The sequence below is a fragment of the Hyperolius riggenbachi genome, chromosome 8, assembly GCF_040937935.1.
Source record: "Hyperolius riggenbachi isolate aHypRig1 chromosome 8, aHypRig1.pri, whole genome shotgun sequence".
Lineage (NCBI taxonomy): Eukaryota > Metazoa > Chordata > Amphibia > Anura > Hyperoliidae > Hyperolius > Hyperolius riggenbachi.
In genome coordinates this window covers 23,087,929-23,110,591 of record NC_090653.1, presented here as the reverse complement: position 1 = coordinate 23,110,591, position 22,663 = coordinate 23,087,929, and the positions used below count along the sequence as shown (strand labels likewise).

The 22,663-nt window shown below is 47.9% G+C and overlaps 2 long non-coding RNA genes across 6 annotated transcripts in view; one reads left to right on the top strand and one right to left on the bottom strand.

The window, feature by feature from the left end:
* The window catches only part of LOC137528648 (uncharacterized), a 211,431-nt gene extending 203,509 nt beyond the window's left edge, over positions 1 to 7,922 (bottom strand). Inside the window, exons 1-2 of one of the 4 annotated variants that reach the window (XR_011023453.1) lie at positions 7,822 to 7,922; positions 2,487 to 2,584 (exon numbers count right to left, since the gene is read on the bottom strand). This is a non-coding gene — a long non-coding RNA (uncharacterized lncRNA). The other 3 variants (XR_011023450.1, XR_011023452.1, XR_011023451.1) reach the window with 3 other exon arrangements.
* The window catches only part of LOC137528647 (uncharacterized), a 323,545-nt gene continuing 308,491 nt past the window's right edge, over positions 7,610 to 22,663 (top strand). For both annotated transcript variants that reach the window (XR_011023449.1, XR_011023448.1), the window contains exon 1: positions 7,610 to 7,693. This is a non-coding gene — a long non-coding RNA (uncharacterized lncRNA). The remainder of the gene's footprint in view (positions 7,694 to 22,663) is intronic.

Genomic DNA, 22,663 nt, shown 5'->3' with positions numbered 1-22,663 from the left:
CTATCCAGGGGGAGCGCAGGCCGCGCTCTATCCAGGGGGAGCGTAGGCCGCGCTCTATCCAGGGGGAGCGCAGGCCGCGCTCTATCCAGGGGGAGCGCAGGCCGCGCTCCATCCAGGGGGAGCGCAGGCCGCCCTCCATCCAGGGGGAGCGCAGGCCGCCCTCCATCCAGGGGGAGCGCAGGCCGCCCTCCATCCAGGGGGAGCGCAGGCCGCACTCCATCCAGGGGGAGCGCAGGCCGCACTCCATCCAGGGGGAGCGCAGGCCGCACTCCATCCAGGGGGAGCGCAGGCCGCACTCCATCCAGGGGGAGCGCAGGCCGCACTCCATCCAGGGGGAGCGCAGGCCGCACTCCATCCAGGGGGAGCGCAGGCCGCACTCCATCCAGGGGGAGCGCAGGCCGCACTCCATCCAGGGGGAGCGCAGGCCGCACTCCATCCAGGGGGAGCGCAGGCCGCACTCCATCCAGGGGGAGCGCAGGCCGCACTCCATCCAGGGGGAGCGCAGGCCGCACTCCATCCAGGGGGAGCGCAGGCCGCACTCCATCCAGGGGGAGCGCAGGCCGCACTCCATCCAGGGGGAGCGCAGGCCGCACTCCATCCAGGGGGAGCGCAGGCCGCACTCCATCCAGGGGGAGCGCAGGCCGCACTCCATCCAGGGGGAGCGCAGGCCGCACTCCATCCAGGGGGAGCGCAGGCCGCACTCCATCCAGGGGGAGCGCAGGCCGCACTCCATCCAGGGGGAGCGCAGGCCGCACTCTATCCAGGGGGAGCGCAGCGCAGGTTGCACTCTATACAGGGGGGGGTGCAGGCTGCACTCTCTCCCCCAGTTATTGTGTCCTCCTCTGCTCCCTTCATGTGTCCTCCTCTACCCCTGTGTATAAGAATCAGAAGTGGCAGCACGGCTCACCTAATCCACGGCTCACCTAATCCACGGCTCCAGCAACGATCAGAAACCTCTCCCCTCTCTCACGGCTGCCCGAGTGCCGGCTTCTGCTGATCACATCATCAGCAGAAGCCGGCACTAGGGGAACAGTGAAGGAGAGGAGAGGTCTCTGATCGTTGCTGGAGCCGTGGATTAGGTGAGCTGTGGATTAGGTGAGCCGTGCTGCCACTTCTGATAGTTACTATACGGGGGCAAATACAGGGAGTTCCCTACATTGCAGCAGGTCGGCGGTTTGTAACGGTGGGCATAAGTCGGGGACTCCCTGTGTTTGGCATATAAGACGCAGGGACCTTTTCTCCCCATTTTTGGGGGAGAAAAAGTGCGTCTTATATGCTGAAAAATACGGTAACTTTTCCTTTCAACAAAGTGACAGGCTTGCTTTAAAGTTCCTATCCCAATGAACCCTGTCACTTCTGGTGAAATGTGTCACTTTATTGAAAGTCTCTCAGTGAACGATGATGAGGAAATTGGTTCCACTTGATCTTTAGGATGGAGCTCTAACAAAAATGACATTTAAGAAACAACAAAATTTCTTTCTAAGACAAATACGGGGCAGGAGAGGAGCTCCCTCTCTCCGCTCTGATTAACACTTCACATGCTAAGTGGCCCCGCGCTGATTGGTGAAAGAACTGGAGAGGCAGCGCCAGGGTTCTGCGCACAATGCCCACTGATTGCTGCGCCAACACCGCATCCCCAAACTTCACCGGGAGTGGCACGGTGAACTCGGGGTCAACAAGTCCTGTCACCGCGCTCAGGAGGGCTCCTGAAGAGGCCAGGAATTAATTCTATTAACATCTCCTCACGATTGAGGATCGGTGACAAGCAAAGAAGCCTTTGTCACTGTCAGACAATAGGCTGCGATTACCTGTCAGCCCACCGGTCTCCTCTCCACATGAGAGATGCTCCATCTTCCAACCGAGAACAGGAACAAAACATCCCCACCCTCCGCTCTCATCCCGGATCCTGCACGCAGATTATCTTCTCTCAAAGTGAACCTGTTATGTCAGAACAATAGGCGTAAAGAAACGACAAACACCAGTGTACCAGAGTAGTCTCTCGTACCAAGACGCACAGCCTGGACCGCCGATACGCTTTCACACGTACATGAACCAATGTGTAAGATGAATGAGGCACTCAAATGGCAAATTAAACTTGCGTTTAATCAAATTTAGCAACGCATAACATGTTTCGGGGTCTCCCCCTTCTTCAGGTATACACGCAACTCAGAAAACACAGCAAACTTATAGATACTAGTGCACCACGCCCGAATTGGGCAACCTCGACCCCATGGTCAGCTGACCTGTGAGGCCTTGTGTCAGCCCATATTAACCCCGCAGTGTAAATGATCAAATTCTTGCTGGGCAATACTACACCAAGTCTACCCACATAAAACACCCAAGTATACATCAGTGTAAGCAACATACAGTATTGCATAGATAACATAAATGCATTCATCTTACACAGGGGGAGAGAGGCGCCCGGGTATAAATACAACTGAGTTAAAACCAATAATAAAATTGAAAGAAGGGGTGAGGTGACTTACCTTAATGATGACGGTCTCATGAGAGAAGAAGAGTTTATTTTTGCACAGGCAACACATTTCACGGGTCCAAGCCCGCTTCCTCAGGCCAATACAAGTGCCTAAAATTACCAAATATACAATGCTCAATGTAAAATTCCACATATTCTGTCCATATGCGTACATACACAAGAAAGCCCAATTCGCATATAAAATCATCTGTTTCATGAACGTATGAAAGGTTATATCAAAATACTATCTACACACACACACACACACACACACATACATACATACATACATACATACATACATACATACATACATACATACGTACGTTTACACAAAATATAGGTGATGGGATAATAAACTTGTCATGTTGCGAAATAAAGCTCATAGCTCTTCCACTAGCACGCGTTCGAATCATGTTCAGAAATCTGCATCCATTTTTAATGCGGATACGCGTTATGCATACGCATTTTTATGCAAAAATACGCATTGTAATTTGAAAACTGCCTAGCAACACGTCACATGTGCTTGGTGGGTAAATTTGTGATTGCAATGCGAGTTTCCGCGTTTGAAACATGAATATATGCAGCCCCATTGACTTACATGAGCCGCAATTCGCATCCAGATCCCACCCACATGCGGATAAATGCAGCATACCATCCAGATTTTTTACGCACTGCATCGTGTCCTAAAATTCACATTGAATGGAAGTAGCTTCATTCACTAACATGTGTTGCATTTTGAATGCGAAAAGTTGCATGTGAATATGCGTGTAGTGGAAATAGTATATATACGCGTATGTATACATACATGACACAATACACATATCACAAGCATGGTAATCAATCCCCTGATAATATATATTTATTCTATACATATAAGATCAATGATCTTAACTGCTTATAAATGCACAATTAATAGGCTTGCATAGGTTAATAAAAAGTGGTCAATAGTGATCTTTGTAATGTGCTGATTTCCGGTATGCAGAATTTCACATAAAATTTCACAAATACGATTAACTGTAAACATGATTTTGAAATTGCATTGAATCATTTGTACATTTTTCATGTTAGGTGACATTAAGAACGCGGCAGTTATAAGCAATTTTTCACATAAATTGCAAAGAAAACATTTGCGCAAACCAGTTAGGGGGAATAGTGTATATGAGTTCTCTATGCACAGGTATACATTTAAACAGACAGCGTGGGGTCCCACCCCCAAGATGAAAAACTAACAATTAACTTGTCTATAAATCTTATCTAAAGTTTAGATTTACACAGCATATCTAGCTGAAAACATCTTCAACAGTTTATGATTATTTCTTCCTGTGACACAATGAGGGCAGCCATGTTCTGTTTGTCACATGCTGAGTGCTGGAGATGCTATCAGCTTGCCTGTGTGTAAATTCAGTCCCCTCCCCTCCTCCCCAATGGCTAGTAACCTCCTCCTCCTGCCCAGACTGAGCTACGCGGAGTTACAGTACACGATCTGGCATTAGCCTCGCCCCCTCCCCCTCTTGACTAGTCGCCTCCTCGCTCTAGAGTGAGAAGGTACAGACCTTCCCTGCCACCACCGCAAGTTCACGATGCCCCACAGCACTATGGAAAAAGTTAGTGCTGGGGGGAGAACAGGGGTGATTGAGAAATTGGCTTGGAAAGGGATAAAAGTGTGTGAACGATCCTTTTTCGGGTGTAAAGCTTAGTACGACGCGATTTTCTTGACGACCGGCAGTACGTTGAGCGATGAGTGATCACTTCCCGATCTCGCGATGTGGGTACAGGTACATGATTAGCATCGCGTGGCAATAACGGCCATCACGGCAAATCTTTGCAATCTGCCGTGACTTCCTGTTAGCGCCCATCGTGTAACGTCGCATATACCTGCCGGCTGGAAGATGGATCGCGGGACGCTCGTCGTTAGGGAGACGTCGCTGGATCCATTTTCCTCGTCGCTGTGGTGAGTATTCAGATTTACACCCCACGCCAGTGAATGCACCGGGACTCGATGCAGAGCGCAGGAGAGAAGTAACTCACCTCTCCAGGCTCCACCAATGAACAACCATCCTCCTAGGCATCCCTGTCTCCATGACTACGGTGCTGCCATTTGACAAGAGACAGCACTGGAATTTTACAGCTGGTGACTGTGGAACAGGGCTACATATCTCTACCTATACCGAGTAGGGATGATCAATGAGATGCAAATATTTCCAAGTTCATGCAGATTTATGTAAATGTTTATGCAAATATATGCAGCTTGAAAATGGACCAACCAAGTCTCACCCAGGTTTAAATTGGTTGGTCCATTTTTAAGCTGCATATATTTGCATAAACATTTATTTGCTTCTCATTGTTCATCCCTAATACTGAGGGCACTTCTTGCGACCTATACTAGGGGACTACATTTGGCTACCAATACTGGGGGGGCTACTTCTGGCTATCTATACTGGAGAGCTATGTCTGGCTACCTATACTGGGGGGCTACCTATACTGGGGGTGGGGGGGGGGCTATTTCTGTCTACCTATACTGGGGGGCTACGTCTGGCTACCTATACCGGGTGCTACATCTGGCACCTATACTGGGGGGCTACGTCTGGCTACCTATACCGGGGGGCTACGTCTGGCTACCTATACCGGGGGGGGGGGGGGCTACGCCGGGCTACGCCTGGCTACCTATACCGGGGGGCTACATCTGGCTACCTATACTGGGGGGCCACGTCTGGCTACCTATACCGGGTGCTACGTCTAGCTACCTATACCGGGGCTACGTCTGGCTACCTATGCTGGGGGGCTACGTCTGGCTACCTATACCGGGGGGCTACGCCTGGCTATCTATACCGGGGGGGCTACGTCTGGCTACCTATACTGGGGGGCTACGTCTGGCTACCTATACCGGGTGCTACGTCTGGCTACCTATACCGGGGGGCTACGTCTGGCTACCTATACCGGGGGGGGGGCTACGTCTGGCTACCTATACTGGGGGCCTACATCTGGCTACCTATACCGGGGGGCTAAGTCTGGCTACCTATACCGGGGGGCTACGTCTGGCTACCTATACCAGGGGGCTACGTCTGGCTACCTATACCGGGGGGCTACGTCTGGCTACCTTTACTGGGGGTCTACCTATACTGGGGGGCTACGTCTGGCTACCTATACTGAGGGGCTACGTCTGGCTACCTATACTGGGGGGCAACGTCTGGCTACCTATACCGGGGGGCTACGTCTGGCTACCTATACTGGGAGGATACATCTGGCTACCTATACCGGGGGGCTACGTCTGGCTACCTATACTGGGGGGCTACGTCTGGCTACCTATACTGGGGGACTACTAAAAAGGAGGAGATGGAGCGCACAATGGTGCATTACCCAAGGTAAACTTTATTTGCATAAGAATTTTGGTACTCACAAGATGAAGATAAAATCAACGCTTATCAGCGGTAGAGCCACCGCTTAACCTTGCAGACGATTCAGCAGCAACGAGCTGTGGCCAGCAGCGCGATCTCCGGTGGAGTTTGGAGCGCCGTCTCCGTGTAGGTCTGGGCGGGGCTGAGGATCAGTGTGCGTATGGCGTCATGACGCGTTTCGGCGCTCTGCACCTTCGTCAGATATCGTCCATACGCACCACACACTGTTTATGGGAGTCCTCTGAGCCAGTTGTCATGGCTACAGTGTGCTCCCAATGAAAAAACGGTCAATAACTTTATTTAAAAAATACAAAAGAACGCCAAATGGAAGTATATAGGCTGGTGGGGCTTAATAAAAGGGGAATCCTGGTGTAAAAAACTCGGTGCTGGTGCACAGAGCACTGCCGCTAAATCCAGCTGCAACCTTATAAAGTGCCTGAATAAACATTATTGTTCCAATCAATAAATACATACAAAACTGAATAACAATTAATAGGTGCTTGAGATAAAAACGTTAAAAGACATGCTCAAATTTATTTAAGACGATAATAAATATATGATACAATATAAAAAATAAATTCAAAAAATATAATAAACAAAAAAAAAAAAACCATTGTATATAAAAAAAAAAGGAGCCAGTATAGTGGTGCCGGATTCACAGCTTATCTAGGCACCTGCAACCTAGAGAGAATGGCTACCTATACTGGGGGGCTACGTCTGGCTACCTATACCGGGGGGCTACGTCTGGCTACCTATACCGGGGGGCTACGTCTGGCTACCTATACTGGGGGGCTACGTCTGGCTACCTATACTGGGGGGCTACGTCTGGCTACCTATACTGGGGGGCTACGTCTGGCTACCTATACCGGGGGGCTACGTCTGGCTACCTATACTGGGAGGATACATCTGGCTACCTATACCGGGGGGCTACGTCTGGCTACCTATACCGGGGGCTACGTCTGGCTACCTATACTGGGAGGATACATCTGGCTACCTATACCGGGGGGCTACGTCTGGCTACCTATACCGGGGGCTACGTCTGGCTACCTATACTGGGAGGATACATCTGGCTACCTATACCGGGGGGCTACGTCTGGCTACCTATACTGGGAGGATACATCTGGCTACCTATACCGGGGGGCTACGTCTGGCTACCTATACTGGGGGGCTACGTCTGGCTACCTATACCAGGGGGCTACGTCTGGCTACCTATACCAGGGGGCTACGTCTGGCTACCTATACTGGGAGGATACATCTGGCTACCTATACCGGGGGGCTACGTCTGGCTACCTATACTGAGGGGCTACCTATACTGGGGGGGCTACGTCTGGCTACCTATACTGCTGTAACAAAGAAATGTTTTTCTGTAAAGGTTATTATGCTGTTGCTTATCTGTTAGAGCAGAGAGGAGGTTCTGAGATCACATAAACATGGCAATGTGCACCCCCATCACTCACACTCACTACACCCGCATTTCGAACATGGAGACCTCTTGCCTTATCTTCCCCCAGGTTGCCCTGCCTTGCCTGTTTCCCTGACAGAGGACATGTGACAGGAAGGAGCAGAGCCAGGGGACACACACCATTCACAACCAACCACAAGCCCAGCATTGCTGCCTGCCCTGCTTGCCTTGTGCTGCTGCAGCTACTGTGTGATGATCCTGGCTGCACGGTCTTCCTGCCTCCAGGGGGCGCTGTCTCCTACTTTCCCAGGCCCACAGAACTGTGTCCCCTGGGCTGGCTCTGCTCCTTTCCTGTCACGTGTCATCTGTCAGGGAAACAGAGAGGCAAGGGAGGTGCTTCCAGCAATGTGGGAAGATAAGGTAAGATGTCACCATGATTGAAATGGGGGTGTGGTGAGTGATGGGGGTGGTGCACATTGCCACATTGATGTTTAAAGAGAACCTGAACTGAAAATTAAAGTCATAATAAACAGACACATCATACTAACCAACTGTGTAGTCTACTCATCAATCTCTTCTCTCCTGCGTCCTGTTTGTCCACTGTGTGGAATTCTGTGTCCTCCATTTTAAAAATGGCCATTACCCCATAACAGCTTCCTCGTCAGCACACTGTTAAACTGTAATATTGCCAACTTGAGCCATAGGGAAACATGGACATTACCTTGCACATTCAGTTGTAACTGACAGATAACTGACAGCAACTGGTATATTTCAGTTCTGACAAAATCTTGTCAGAACTGGAAGGGATCACTGTAAGAAGAAAATGGTGAGCTTCTGAGAGGAACTGACGGTGAGGTAAGTATGTAATATTCATTTGCAGCTACATCATGTGTTTATTTTAAATAATTTTACTCACTTCAGGTTCCCTTTAAACAGGAACTGTTGTGAAAATGATATACTAAATAACATTGCTTATTTTTTTCAAATACTCATTTATAAATTATTTAGTCAGTGTTTGCCCATTGTAAAATTTTTCCTCTCACTGATTTACATTCTGACATATATCACATGGTGACATCTTTAGTTCTGCCAGGTGATCTGTACAGAATGTTAGTTACTGAGAGTTCTATGCACAGAGGGAGATTATTGTTTGCTTGGCAGCTGGAAAAAGCCATTATTTCCCACGATGCAACGAGGTCCACAGATAAGATACTGTCAGCACCATGGTCCTGACATCACACTGTGGGAGAGTGTCATTACAATATCAGCCATGCAGAACCCCTATGATCTGCTTGAGAAATGGTAAAGATTTCTGGTGGGAAAGGGGGATCAGGCAGGGATGCTCAAATCCGACCCGGGAGACATCCGGATAGTTGCTATCCGGATATCTCCCAGGAAAGCTGTGTGTGTGTGTGTGTGGGTGTCAATCTTACCACAATGACGTTTTCTTCTGGTCCTCTACGCGTCGCCTCCCACCATGCGTTCCAAGCGCCGCATTCGCCGGCGGTCACGTAACTACAAACACTTCCTCCCTCCGGGTTGAAGGAGGAAGTGTTTGTGTCACGTGACCAGCGAATGCGGCGCTTGGAACGCATGGTGGGAGGCGACGCGTAGAGGACCAGAAGAGGACGTCATTGTGGTAAGATTGACGACCCCCCCCAGCTTTCCTGGGAGATATCCGGATAGAAACTTTCCGGATGTCTCCCGGGTTGGATTTGAGCATCCCTGGTATCAGGTACTGATTGGAATAAAGTTTTTAATTCTTGGTTAACGTTTCCCTAAAGGTGGCCACATACGATACAATTAAATGATCCGATTTTACGGTAATTTGATAAAAACAATCGGATCTCCCGAAAAAATAGAAAGCTTTTTTTTCATTCGACTGAAAAATCCAATCGGATTTCCTGTTTTCTTCGATTTTTATCGATCCGGAATGCCAGATATGTTTCTTCAATCTTTCTAAAGATTGTGTGGTGTGTGTTAGATTGCCAATTTATTAATATACACACCCTAGCAATTTTGTCAGAGTATCCAATCATTTTTATCATAATTGGGGGGAAAAATTGAACATAGGTGTGTGGTACATTGGTCATATTTTTTGAAATGTTACAATCAGTCAGAAAAATTGATTGCAATTCTTAAATTGAACAGATATTTAAAAAATTGTATGGTGTGTGGCCACCTTAATGTGAACCTTAATTGAACTAAAGAAAAAAAAGAGTTTTAACTTATCTGGGGCTTCTAGCAACCCCCTGCAGATGTCCTTTGCTCACGCTGGGACAAACTGAACCTCTGGTCCCCTGCATTGGAAGCACCTGCACGGTCCTGGCCGCACATGACCTTGACCACGCTCAAGTCATTGCCCTGCACATGTGTAGTGCGAGTTATCTTGTGCATGCGCAGGACAGCAACGGGAGTGTGATCGAGGATGTGCGTAGCCTGCTGACTAGCCAGAAGTGAAACTGGCTCTCTGCGGGGGACCGGAGGTTTGGTTTGTCCTGGCGCGGGCACAGGAAGTCTGCAGGGGGCTGGTAGAAGCCCCAAGAAAGTTAAACCTTTTTTTTTTTTTAGTTCAGTTAAGGTCCACTTTAAGGCCTGGAACCCACTGAAAACCGCAAACGCAAAACGCAACCGCTAGCGTTTTGTCTGAGCGGTTTGCAAGCGGATTCATGCGCGTTTTTGGTCGTGTTTTGCAACATTGTATTTTTTTCCCCAGCGGGTGCCTAGCGTTTTGCGTTTTGCGTTTTTATCCTGATTGGTCCTGTAAATTATTTTTCATTTTGTTACAGTGTGCTGAACCGCAAAACGCTAGCAAAACCGCTCAGTTTAGGTTTTGCTGAGCGTTTCTGCTAGCGGTTCAATACTTTACATTGAAGCGCTAACGCTCCCAAAATGCTGCAGGTCCTGCGTTTGCGTTTCTGAGAAACGCAAACGCTCCTGTGGAAGTTGCCCCATCCATTAACATTAGCCCAGCGTTTTGGCAAACTGCTAGCGTATTGCAGTGCTGCCAAAACGCTGCCAAAAGCGCTCCTGTGGGTTCCAGCCCTCAAGGAGCCCACTGATGATACAAACTTAATTGTACAATCTTACCACTTCTATGTAATATGAGGGACTATTAAAGTATTCAATCAAAGTGTATTCACTTACTCTACTGCATAGATTTGGTAAGATTGGACAATCAGGATTGTATTATTAGTGGAAAATTAAAAGAGGACCTAAAGTGAAATAAATGTGCTAAGTATAACTTCCCTGTTGCTTCTTCCAGCCCCATGTAGTCCTCCTGCTCCCTCGCCGTCATTCCCCTCTGTTCCATCCATCAGCTGTCCCTTCTATCAGCTGTCCCTTCTGAAAGCAGTGCTATTCTAGTTTTAGGGACCCAGCAGGAAACCTCCCATTGCCAGGAGCGTTCTGCGCTTGCACAGCTCATACAAATTGCAACTGTGCATGCGCTGCACACTTTGGTTGCACGATCAAGGAGGGGCGGGGCTGCATATGTGCAGTAGCCACAGACAGGTCCAGTCGGCCAGCTTTCTTCGGATGGGCACAGCTTCTAAATGGAACAGAGGAACTACAGGGGACTGCAAGAAGGCATACATTTGAACTGGCCACCGGGAGACTTGGGCGCAGGATAGAGCCAGTATATGGCTTATCCTGCTGCTGCACAAGTCCCGGAGGCGGTAATTACTATTCCCTCTCCAGGTCCACGTGGATAGTGGGGAATGTTGTAATTTGGTTGCCAGCTATTGCTGAAAGCCGAGTAGGGCTCAATCCCACTAGAGCGATTTTGTGAGCGTTTAGGGAGCGATTCAAACCGCTAGCAGTTTCACTAAACGCTCAGCTAATGTTAATGGATGGGCCAAATTCCACTGGAGCGCTTGCGATTACCAAAATCGCAAACGCAGGACATGCAGCATTTTTAGCGTTTCTGCAATGTAAAGTATATAAACGCTGGCGTAATCGCTCGTCAAAACCTACACAGAGCGATTTTGCCAGCGTTTTTACATTACTGCACACTGTAAAAAAAATAAAATTAATTGAAAGGACCAATTAGAATTAAAAACGCTCCAAAAATCGCCAGTAATCGCTCATAAAATCACAAACCGCTCATTAAAAACGCTAGCGTTTTCGATTACGACTTCTGATGGCACCAAAGTTACTGACTGTGCCGTAATTCCTATCACGACCTATGGTGGCGCTGGCTGCGCCCAAATCTCCTGCGCTGTTATTACAGCACTCGGCAAGAAGGCCTAGGTAATGTATGATGAGGTGAGTAGTGTATGTTGGGGGTAGGATGCACTGTAGGTGAGTATACAATGTCAGAAAAGGAGGCAGATGTAAGCATGCACTGTAATATGAAATGCCTGCAATTGAATGTTTGTGACTTTGTTATATATGCTAGGTGGACTATAATATATGAGAATGTAATATAACAGCCTCAGTGTACAGCCATGCACATCCCTCAGAGAGGAGGTAAGGAACAATTGTTAGCATGGTGGCGTAGTGGTTAGCTCTCTCGCCTTGCAGCGCTGAGTCCCTGGTTCGTATCCCAGCCCAGGGCACTATTTGCATGGAGTGTGTATATTTTCCCTGTGTCTGCCTATGGGTTTCCTCCAGGCACTCGGGTTTCCTCACATATTCCAAAAACATACAGATAAGTTAATTGGCTTCCTGTAAACTGGCCCTAGACTACGATTCATACACTACACAATACACACATAGACATACAGTGGGATGCAAAAGTTTGGGCAATTTTGTTAATTGTCATGATTTTCCTGTATAACTTGTTGGTTGTTACAATAAAAAATGTCAGTTAAATATATCATATAGGAGACACACACAGTGATATTTGAGAAGTGAAATGAAGTTTATTGGATTTACAGAAAGCGTGCAATAATTGTTACAATAAAATTAGGCAGGTGCATAAATTTGGGCACTTTTGTCATTTTATTGATTCCAAAACCTTTAGAACTAATTATTGGAGCTCAAATTAGCTTGGTAAGCTCAGTGACCCCTAACTTACATACACAGGTGTAGCCAATTATGAGAAAGAGTATTTAAGGGGGTCAATTGTAAGTTTACATTCTCTTTTAATTTTCTCTGAAGAGTAGCAACATGGGGGTCTCAAAACAACTCTCAAATGACCTGAAGACAAAGATTGTTCCCCATCATGGTTTAGGGGAAGTATACAGAAAGCTGTCTCTGAGATTTCAGCTGTCTGTTTCCACAGTTAGGAACATATTGAGGAAATGGAAGACCATGGCTCAGTTCAAGGTAAGGCTCGAAGTGGCAGACCAAGAAAAATCTCGGATAAACAGAAGCGACAAATGGTGAGAACAGTCAGTCAACCCACAGACCAGCACCAAAGACCTATAACATCATCTTGCTGCAGATGGAGTCGCTGTGCATCGTTCAACCATTTGGCGCACTTTACACAAGGAGAAGCTGTATGCGGGAGTGATGCAGATTAAGCCTTTTCTTCACCCACAGCACAAACAAAGCCACTTGGGGTATGCTAAAGCAGGGGTCCCCAACCACCGGGCTGCGGCCCACTGCAGGTCCGTTGGCAGTTTTCCACCAGGCCGCGGCGGGTCTGTCATCTCGCCCCTCTCCCCCCGCGGCCACCGCTCCTGTTACCTTATGAGCGGGCGGCCGCTTCTTCGCCCGCTCATAAGGTAAGGAAGCGGGGCAGCGGTTCCCATGGTAACGGCGATGCAAATCGCCACTACAGAAAGCCGCTATCCCGCTTCCTTCCCTTCCTTACAGCAGACGCAATACGCGCTGCTGTAATACGAGATGCTGCTAACAGGAGAGCGACTGGGGGATTATAAGCGAACAAGCGGCCGCCCGCTCATAAGGTAACAGGAGCGGCGGGGGGGGGGGGGCACTACCTACCCATACTAGAACACTGTACTAGCTAAACTGGGCACTATACTAGCTATACTGGGGCACTACCTACCCATACTGGGACTATACTAGCTATACTGGGGCACTACCTACCCATACTGGGCACTATACTAGCTATACTGGGCACTATACTAGCTATACTGGGTTAACTATACTAGCCATACTGGGCACTATACTAGCCATACTGGGCACTATACTAGCTATACTGGGCACTATACTAGCCATACTGGGCACTATACTAGCCATACTGGGCACTATACTAGCCATACTGGGAACTATACTAGCTATACTGGGCACTATACTAGCTATACTGGGGCACTACCTACCCATACTAGGACTATACTAGCTATACTGGGCACTATACTAGCTATACTGGGCACTATACTAGCCATACTGGACACTATACTAGCCATACTGGGCACTATACTAGCCATACTGGGCACCATACTAGCTATACTGGGGCACTACCTACCCATACTAGGACTATACTAGCTATACTGGACACTATACTAGCTATACTGGGAACTTTACTAGCTATACTGGGGCACTACCTACCCATACTGGGCACTATACTAGCCATACTGGGGCACTTCCTACCCATACTGGGACTATACTAGCTATACTGGTCACTATACTACCTATACTGGGGTAACTATACTAGCCATACTGGGGCAACTAAACTCCCTATACTGGGGCAAGTATGCCACCACACGACGCCCCCTCTGGTCCCCGGAGAAAAATTTGGTCAGAAAGTGGTCCCCGGGCTGGAAAAGATTGGGGACCCCTGTGCTAAAGCACATTTGGAAAAGCCAGCTTAATTTTGGAATAAGGTGCTGTGGACTGCTGAAACTAAAATTGAGTTATTTGGGCATAACAAGGGGTATTATGCATGGAGGAAAAAGAACACAGTATTCCAAGAAAAACACCTGCTACCTACAGTAAAATATGGTGGTGGTTCCATCATGCTGTGGGGCTGTGTGGCCAGTGCAGGGACTGGGAATCTTTTCAAAGTTGAGGGAGGCATGGATTCCACTCAGTATCAGCAGATTCTGGAGACCAATGTCCAGGAATCAGTGACAAAGCTGAAGCTGCGCCGGGGCTGGATCTTTCAACAAGACAGCGACTCTAAACGCTGCTCAAAATCCACTAAGGCATTCATGCAGCGGAACAAGTACAACATTCTGGATTGGCCATCTCAGTCCCCAGACCTGAATATAATTTAAAATCTGTGGTGTGAGTTAAAGAGAGCTGTCCATGCTCAGAAGCCATCAAACCTGAATGAACTAGAGATGTTTTGTAAAGAGGAATGATTCAAAATACCTTCAACCAGAATCCAGACTCTCATTGGAAGTTACAGAAAGCGTTTAGAGGCTGTAATGTCTGCAAAAGGAGGATCTACTAAATATTGATTTCATTTTTTTTTCCAAATTTATTCACCTGCCTAAGTTTGTTTAACTACTTAAACATCACCCCACGCCAATGGGCGTCAAGTCCTGGGGCTGGAATTTGCAGGAGATCGCGCGCAGGCTGCGCACAGATCTCCTGCTTGAGGGGCGGAGCTCCGCCCCGACTTGAGTCTCCGAGCGGTTGCCCAAACTTTCGCACCCCACTGTATGACTATAGTGGGGATTAGACTGTGAGCCCCTCTGAGGGACAGTTAGTGACAAGACAACATACTCTGTAAAGCGCTGCAGAAGAGGTCAGTGCTGTATAAATACTAAATAATAATAATACTTATCTTAGCAGAAATCTAAAGTGTGTACAAGTGTCCCCAATGACGCTGATGTTATTTTCAGCGAACCAGCGGACGGATCACTCTCCCATGGTGAATTTACTCCTGCAGGATCTGCAAGGATGTTCTCCATAGTATTTAATGCTGATCCTGTGTCATCTTCCCTCCCCTCTCTATTACAAAACTTGTTGTCTTGTTAGGAACTGAGAAGCGTGTCTATACAGTTTTCATAATAACACTGCCTAAACTATTCCTAACAATCATTTGGGGTTACAAGTCTAGTCTATTCCAGGGGTCAGGAACCTTTTTGGCTGAGAGAGCCATAAACGCCACATATTTTAAAATGTAATTCCATGGGAGCCATACAATATGTTTCAAACTGGAACAGTGTGCATGCCCAGCAGAGGGCTCACGTCCCTACTGCCATGGTGATGTGTATACAGTTGATCCTCCGGGCAGCGGAAGTATCAGACACTTCTTCAGTTTCTCTTGGGTTTCAGCAACATCAGCCATTTCCCGGAGAGCCAGACAGGAGAAATACTGACTAACAGCTTGTACAATTATCTAGCTGACTTGGGGGTTGATTCACTTTGTAGGATGAGATTCCTGCAGTTTGACCCAATAGGCTGCTTGTCAAGTGACAGACAGCCTGTTGGACCAATCAAAGTGCGGGGATCTCGTTCTACAGTCACTGGACCTGACAGGATCCAGGGTGGGACAATTGGAGCGGCTGTTAGTTTTGGGGGTAGCGCGAGTAAGTTAGTTGTGCATGTTACAACAGTAATGTGCCTACTTCAATAATGTTACTTGCACTGCCACACTAAGCTGCGCTGCTTGATCAGTGAAGCTTTAGTGAATAAATCCTACTGATCTGTATGTGAGCCACATGCAGCCAACAAAAGAGCCACATCTGGCTCCCGAGCCATAGGTTCCCTACCCCTGGTCTAGTGTGTATGTGTGCAGGAGAAGGGTTACAAGTCCATGTCTGCAGAAGAAAGATGCTAAGGGGTAGAGGCAAGTAGTAGAGGCGTACATATGTAATAGCCGTTGGGAGACTTGGGCACAGAATACAGCCGGCATGGCTTATCCTGCTCCTGCACAAGTTCTTGGTGGCGTTAATTACTTTTCCCCCTCCAGGTCCACATGGATAGTGGGGAATAATATAATTCAGCTTCCAGCTATTGCTGGCGGCCAAATTATAGTGTTTTAAAATGTAACTTCTACTCTGTCTTCTGACAGCGCAGAAGTTAGGCCCCGTTCACACTTGCGGTTTTGTAAAAACCGGAACGGATGTCCGGACTGCACCGGATCCGGACCGGACCTAATCCGTACGGTTCCTATCCGGATCAGGTCCGGATCCGGTCCGTTTGCATCCGTTTTCCGTGCGGTGTGAACACGGTTGCGGTCCGGATCCGGTTTCTTAAAGAGATAACAACCTGTAAATAACTGGGGTCTGGGAGGTCAGCAGAAGCTCTGGGGTCATTGTTGGAGACAGGTGGACGTGTGGAGACCATCCGTGGATACAGAGACTGCAGTTGGGACCATGGATCCAGTCATTTTTTACTCGTACCTGGGAATTCTCTCCTTCCTGTTGTTCACCTACTACTATGTGGGGAGAAGGCCTCACCTCCTCGTTATCAGACATATCATCAGACATGTTGCTGCCAAAGAGCTCCAGCATGAAATCCCTGCTGCTCCACTCTGAACGCTGGGCCCATGTGGTCCCCATCCAAAATGGCCACTAGAGAAAGCATAGGAAGTGGGGTAGAACGTCCGGTTTTTATAGCCAGTGTGTTGTGCGCTCTCCGGTTCTCATTGGTTTGTATTGGCCGGATGCAACAGTCCGGCTCCGCTCCGGATACGGCTGCCGGAGGAGCCGGACCAAAAAATAGCGCATGTTGGATCTTATGCCGGAGTCCGGCTCCGGTCCGGACGAAACGGACGCATGTGAATGGACGCATAGACTTTCATTGCTATGCCGTGCGTCCGTTCCGTCCGTTCCGCATGCGGTCCGGCTCCGGCACGGCGATTCCGGACGGCGACCGCTAATGTGAACCGGGCCTTACTCCGTGTGCGCCCAAATCTCCTGCGCTGTGATTACAGCAGTCGGTAGCAGAGAGCTAGACTGGAGCTGGCAGCAGAAGTCGGGGGGTTAAAAGTTTGAGGGCTAGTGGAGCTGGGTTGGTGTCGCCCCACCTCCTCTTGATTGGTTAATATTAGGCTTGCAGCTGGGATGGTACATATGGAGGCTGACCTATTTTATTCCTTTTAAACGATACCAATTGCCAAACCACAAGCGAGCGTGGCTTCGCTGTTTGACTATTTGGATTTCGACCAGAAGTGGATTACCGCATGCTAACGCGGTAATCCCCGAAGGCCTGTTTTTGGCGGTGCGGCCCAGGAGCTGCCGCCAGCCGGTAGTCTGAAGCCGGCCTCTGACAGAGCACCTAATCTGCTGCATGCTTGTTCAGGGTCTTTTGGTAAAAGTTTTAGAGGCAAAGGATCAGCAGGACAGCCAGGCAATGTGTATTATTCAGTATGATTAGCCATACTATGCCAGGGGGAAAAAAACACATATATAAGTAGATAAATACTTGATCTACTTACATAACACTTGTATTGTACTGTCCACATTTTGGTTTCAGTGAATGTTATATAGTAAATTAAATTAAATTTTTCTTTTCTCCTCCAATCGCTGAGTCACCTCAGCCTTGCTTGTAAACACATGTGAGCAGGGGATCATGTTTCAGATAGGCAGCTAGGCAGGGAAATAAATGGAAGAGGAGGAATATATTATAGATAAAAAGAACCCCCAGCATGCAACTGTTTGGCACTGACTACTAAAGGGCCAGTGCTCCTAAAGTATGTGATAACTCCAAATCATAACAGCAGAAAAAGTTTTGCAAGTTCTGAATGCAGGATTAGCATCTTTATCACTTAATACACTCAGACCGGTTGCTGTTGAAATTTGATTTTTATGGTGACAATCAGGGCTGTGGAGTCGGAGTCGTGGAGTCGGGCAATTTTGGGTGCCTGGAGTCGGAGTCGGGAAAAAATGCACCGACTCCGACTCCTAATGAATTTGTAACTGTAATTAAAATAGAAAATATGATAAAATGTTCTATTTCTCAGATAATAGTCATTAAAAATAATGTATATATACAGTATATATACAGTAATAGCTGTGCTTAGTCCACAAAAATGAAATAAACCAATCAAAATTAGTTACTTGTGCTGCTTCAATAAAGCAGTCCCCGTATTTTTAAGGTCAGATTGTGACTGTATATATGATGTATACACAGGAATCTCTTATATATACTAAATAACATCTATGCTGTAAGAATAAAGCCTGATGTGTAGCTGTGTCTCTAATAGAGATGGTCAATGAGATGGAAATAATTCTGCACTGATGCTGATTTATGCAAATGTATGCACTCCCTTTGCTGATGAAATAAAATAATTTGATATGTTATTAAAATTTGGTTTGGTGATTACAAATTAAAGGGTAACTGAGACGGATGAAAAGTAAAGTTTTATACATACCTGGGGCTTCCTCCAGCCCCCTTCAGGCTAATCAGTCCCTCACTGTCCTCCACCACCCGGATCTTCTGCTATGAGTCCTGGTAATTCAGCCAGTCATCGCTGTCCGGCCGCATGCCGCTCCCACAGCCAGGAACATTCTGCACCTGCGCAATAGTGCTGCACAGGTGTAGTATGCTCCTGGCAGCAGAGTGTGTGCATGCGCACTACGCTTGACTGGCTCAAGTACCTGGACTCATAGCAGAAGATCCAGGTGGTGGAGGAGGACAACGAGGGACTGATTATCCTGAAGGCGGCTGGAGGAAGCCCCATAAAACTTTAATTTCATCTGTCTCAGGTTTACTTTGTTACACAGTAGTTCTATACTCTACATATGCACTCCCCACAGAGCTACAGGGAATCCACTGAGAATGCTGTGCACATTGAACACAGAGGTGTTGTCTGTTTACAATCTCCTCACATTCTTACATGCACCCACACTTGATAGATGTTCTTTGTTCCGGTTGTACCTTTTACAAGTACTCTTACCAAGGACTAGTTTTAGTCTAAAGGGAATAAATATAGTAGTCTACATATCCTTCTCACTTCAGTTGTCTTGTAAAATTCCTAAGCGTTGGCAGTTAAGAGACGAATTTCATGTTACATACCATACTTTTAATCAACAAAATTGTAATATGCAAATTAGAGGAGTCGGAGTCGTGGAGTCGGAGTCGGAGTCAGGGGAATCCTAAACTGAGGAGTCGGAGTCGGTGGATTTTTGGACCGACTCCACAGCCCTGGTGACAATGCCGCTTTAAAAAGAAATAAACAGATCAGCCTGCATATCACTCTTAGGTTGGGTGTTTTTTAAAGGGAAGGTTCAAGCAAAAAAAAAAAATGAGTTTTACTTACCTGGGGCTTCTACCAGCCCCATGTAGCCATCCTGTGCCCTTGTAGTCACTCACTGCTGCTCCAGTCCCCCGCTGGCAGCTTTCTGACCTCGGAGGTCAGGGCCACATTGCATACATTTTTACGCATTCCAGCTAGTGCAGGAACAAAAATTTACGCGTTGCACCACTAACGGGTAAAAATGTATGTGTCAATGTTCCTGCACTAGCGGGAATGTGTAAAAATGTACGCAATTCGGCCCTGACCTCCGAGGTCAGAAAGCTCCCAGCGGGGGACTGGAGCAGCAGTGAGTGACTACGAGGGCACAGGATGGCTGCATGGGGCTGGTAGAAGCCCCAGGTAAGTGAAACTCATTTTTTTTTTTTGCTTGGACCTTCCCTTTAAAGGCCTTAAATAAAATATCCTATTACTCTTTTCCGTCACTCAGTAATCCCCCAAAGCCCCCCCTCCCCACCCCCCCAGCTCCCTCCAATATCAGAATAACCCTTATCTATAGGACTAGCAGCCTCCGCAGGAAATCTATTAATCTATTATTCTCGCATTTCTCGAGACTCTAACTAATTGAAAAAAAAAGATCATTTGTAACAATGTGACTCCATATGCAAATTGCCTTTATGATCATGCAAATTTCATGAAGACGGAAATGTTGGTAAATAAAGGGATGTTTGTTGGGGGAAAACTGATTTTTCTATTTTTCTCTTTTTTTTTTCCTCCTTTAATTATTTGGAAATGAATTCGTTGGTAATGAGGTGTAATGAAGCGCAGCTCCGAATATCAGCGATACTTCATTATTATGGCCGCCATCCTTATTATTATTACCATTATCGTCGCAGCGTTCCCCGCAAATTACCTCCGTGTTGGGGGGTAGGCCGGGGAGGCAGGTTACTTACTAAAATGAGGCGGGTGAAATATCATTTTACACTTAATTATTTTTATGTTAACATTCATTAATAAGAAGAAAAAAAATCGGTGAGGCGCGAATACAGAAATCCAACGCAAAAGGACGAATAATCATTTGTTTGTTTGTTGGGTTGAAATATTCCACTTATGGTCTCATCGCGGTAAAATTAGATAAACTATTTACGTTTACAAAGTATCGTTTTTTTCTCGTGGTGAACGCTGGTTTCAGTAACAGGCGCTGGATTGATGGAGACGGTGCTTTTCCTGGTCACAGCCCCGCCCCCCTGTGTGAGCTCACTGCTGCTCCGCCCACACTCACCACAGCATGGGGCATCAGGAGTGTAGCAGTCATGTAATGAGGGTCATGTGACATCTCTGTCCCTCTGAGCTCAGTACCACCCCGCCCACACTCACCACAGTATGGGGCATCAGCAATGTAGCAGAGTCATGCGACGAGGGTCATGTGACATCTCTGCCCCTCTGAGCTCAGTACCACCCCGCCCACACTCACCACAGCATGGAGCATCAGGAGTGTAGCAGAGTCATGTGACGAGGGTCATGTGACATCTCTGTCCCTCTGAGCTCAGTACCGCCCCGCCCACACTCACCACAGCATGGGGCATCAGGAGTGTAGCAGAGTCATATGACTAGGGTCATGTGACATCTCTGTCCCTCTGAGCTCAGTACAGCCCTGCCCACACTCACCACAGCATGGGGCATCAGAAGTGTAGCAGAGTCATGTGACGAGGGTCATGTGACATCTCTGTCCCTCTGAGCTCAGTACAGCCCCGCCCACACTCACCACAGCATGGGGCATCAGGAGTGTAGCAGAGTCATGTGACGAGGGTCATGTGACATCTCTGTCCCTCTGAGCTCAGTACAGCCCCGCCCACACTCACCACAGCATGGGGCATCAGGAGTGTAGCAGTCATGTGACGAGGGTCATGTGACATCTCTGCCCCTCTGAGCTCAGTACCACCCCGCCCACATTCACCACAGCATGGGGCATCAGGAGTGTAGCAGAGTCATGTGACGAGGGTCATGTGACATCTCTGCCCCTCTGAGCTCAGTACCGCCCCGCCCACATTCACCACAGCATGGGGCATCAGGAGTGTAGCAGAGTCATGTGACGAGGGTCATGTGACATCTCTGCCCCTCTGAGCTCAGTACCGCCCCGCCCACACTCACCACAGCATGGGGCATCAGGAGTGTAGCAGAGTCATGTGACAAGGGTCATGTGACATCTCTGTCCCTCTGAGCTCAGTACCGCCCCGCCCACACACCACAGCATGGGGCATCAGGAGTGTAGCAGAGTCATGTGACGAGGGTCATGTGACATCTCTGCCCCTCTGAGCTCAGTACCACCCCGCCCACACTCACCACAGTATGGGGCATCAGCAATGTAGCAGAGTGATGTGACTAGGGTCATGTGACATCTCTGCCCCTCTGAGCTCAGTACCGCCCCGCCCACACTCACCACAGCATGGGGCATCAGGAGTGTAGCAGAGTCATGTGACGAGGGTCATGTGACATCTCTGCCCCTCTGAGCTCAGTACCACCCCGCCCACACTCACCACAGTATGGGGCATCAGCAATGTAGCAGAGTGATGTGACGAGGGTCATGTGACATCTCTGCCCCTCTGAGCTCAGTACCGCCCCGCCCACACTCACCACAGCATGAGGCATCAGGAGTGTAGCAGAGTCATGTGACGAGGGTCATGTGACATCTCTGTCCCTCTGAGCTCAGTACAGCATGGGGCATCAGGAGTGTAGCAGAGTTCTGTTCCAATGGTTTCCTCGCATGTGCACTGTGACGTCGTGTTGGTCTTTTTTTAATGCAGAATCTGCACGGTATAGGTCTGGCCCTGAGTCGGGGATACGGTGAAAACTTCAGGGGGGGGGGGCTGTAAAAATACTTCACCGCCCCGGTGTGAAAGGGCCATAAAGCTTACGAGAATACAATGAAAATACAACCTCCCAACAAAGGTGTAAAGATAATACTTGAGGGTGGAGGCACCTAAAGATATAAAATATTTAAAAACAGTTGAAAAAGGAGAGGTATGGTTGACTTACGTCTCCTGAAGGTCTCAAGGTAATCAAAGTGACTCCATATTCTTTACAATGTTTATTGCACACAGTAGGTTATTGACAACACGTTACGTGGGCTTTCTCGCTTCCTCGGGTAAAATAGCATTTACAAAAATGTGCCTACCAATAAATATAATACGAGATAAACAGAGGAACACCAAGAGCCCCAATAGTATAGTATGTATTGACAAAGGGGATAATGACAAAGAGTAATAGTTGTTATACTCACAAACATGGGTCACCAATAGGCAACCACTGTAAAGGCAGGTGGGGAGATTATCCTGACCCCACTCAGGAGTAAGAAGTCGCTCTCTGTAGATAGTGGAAAAGGGTCGCAA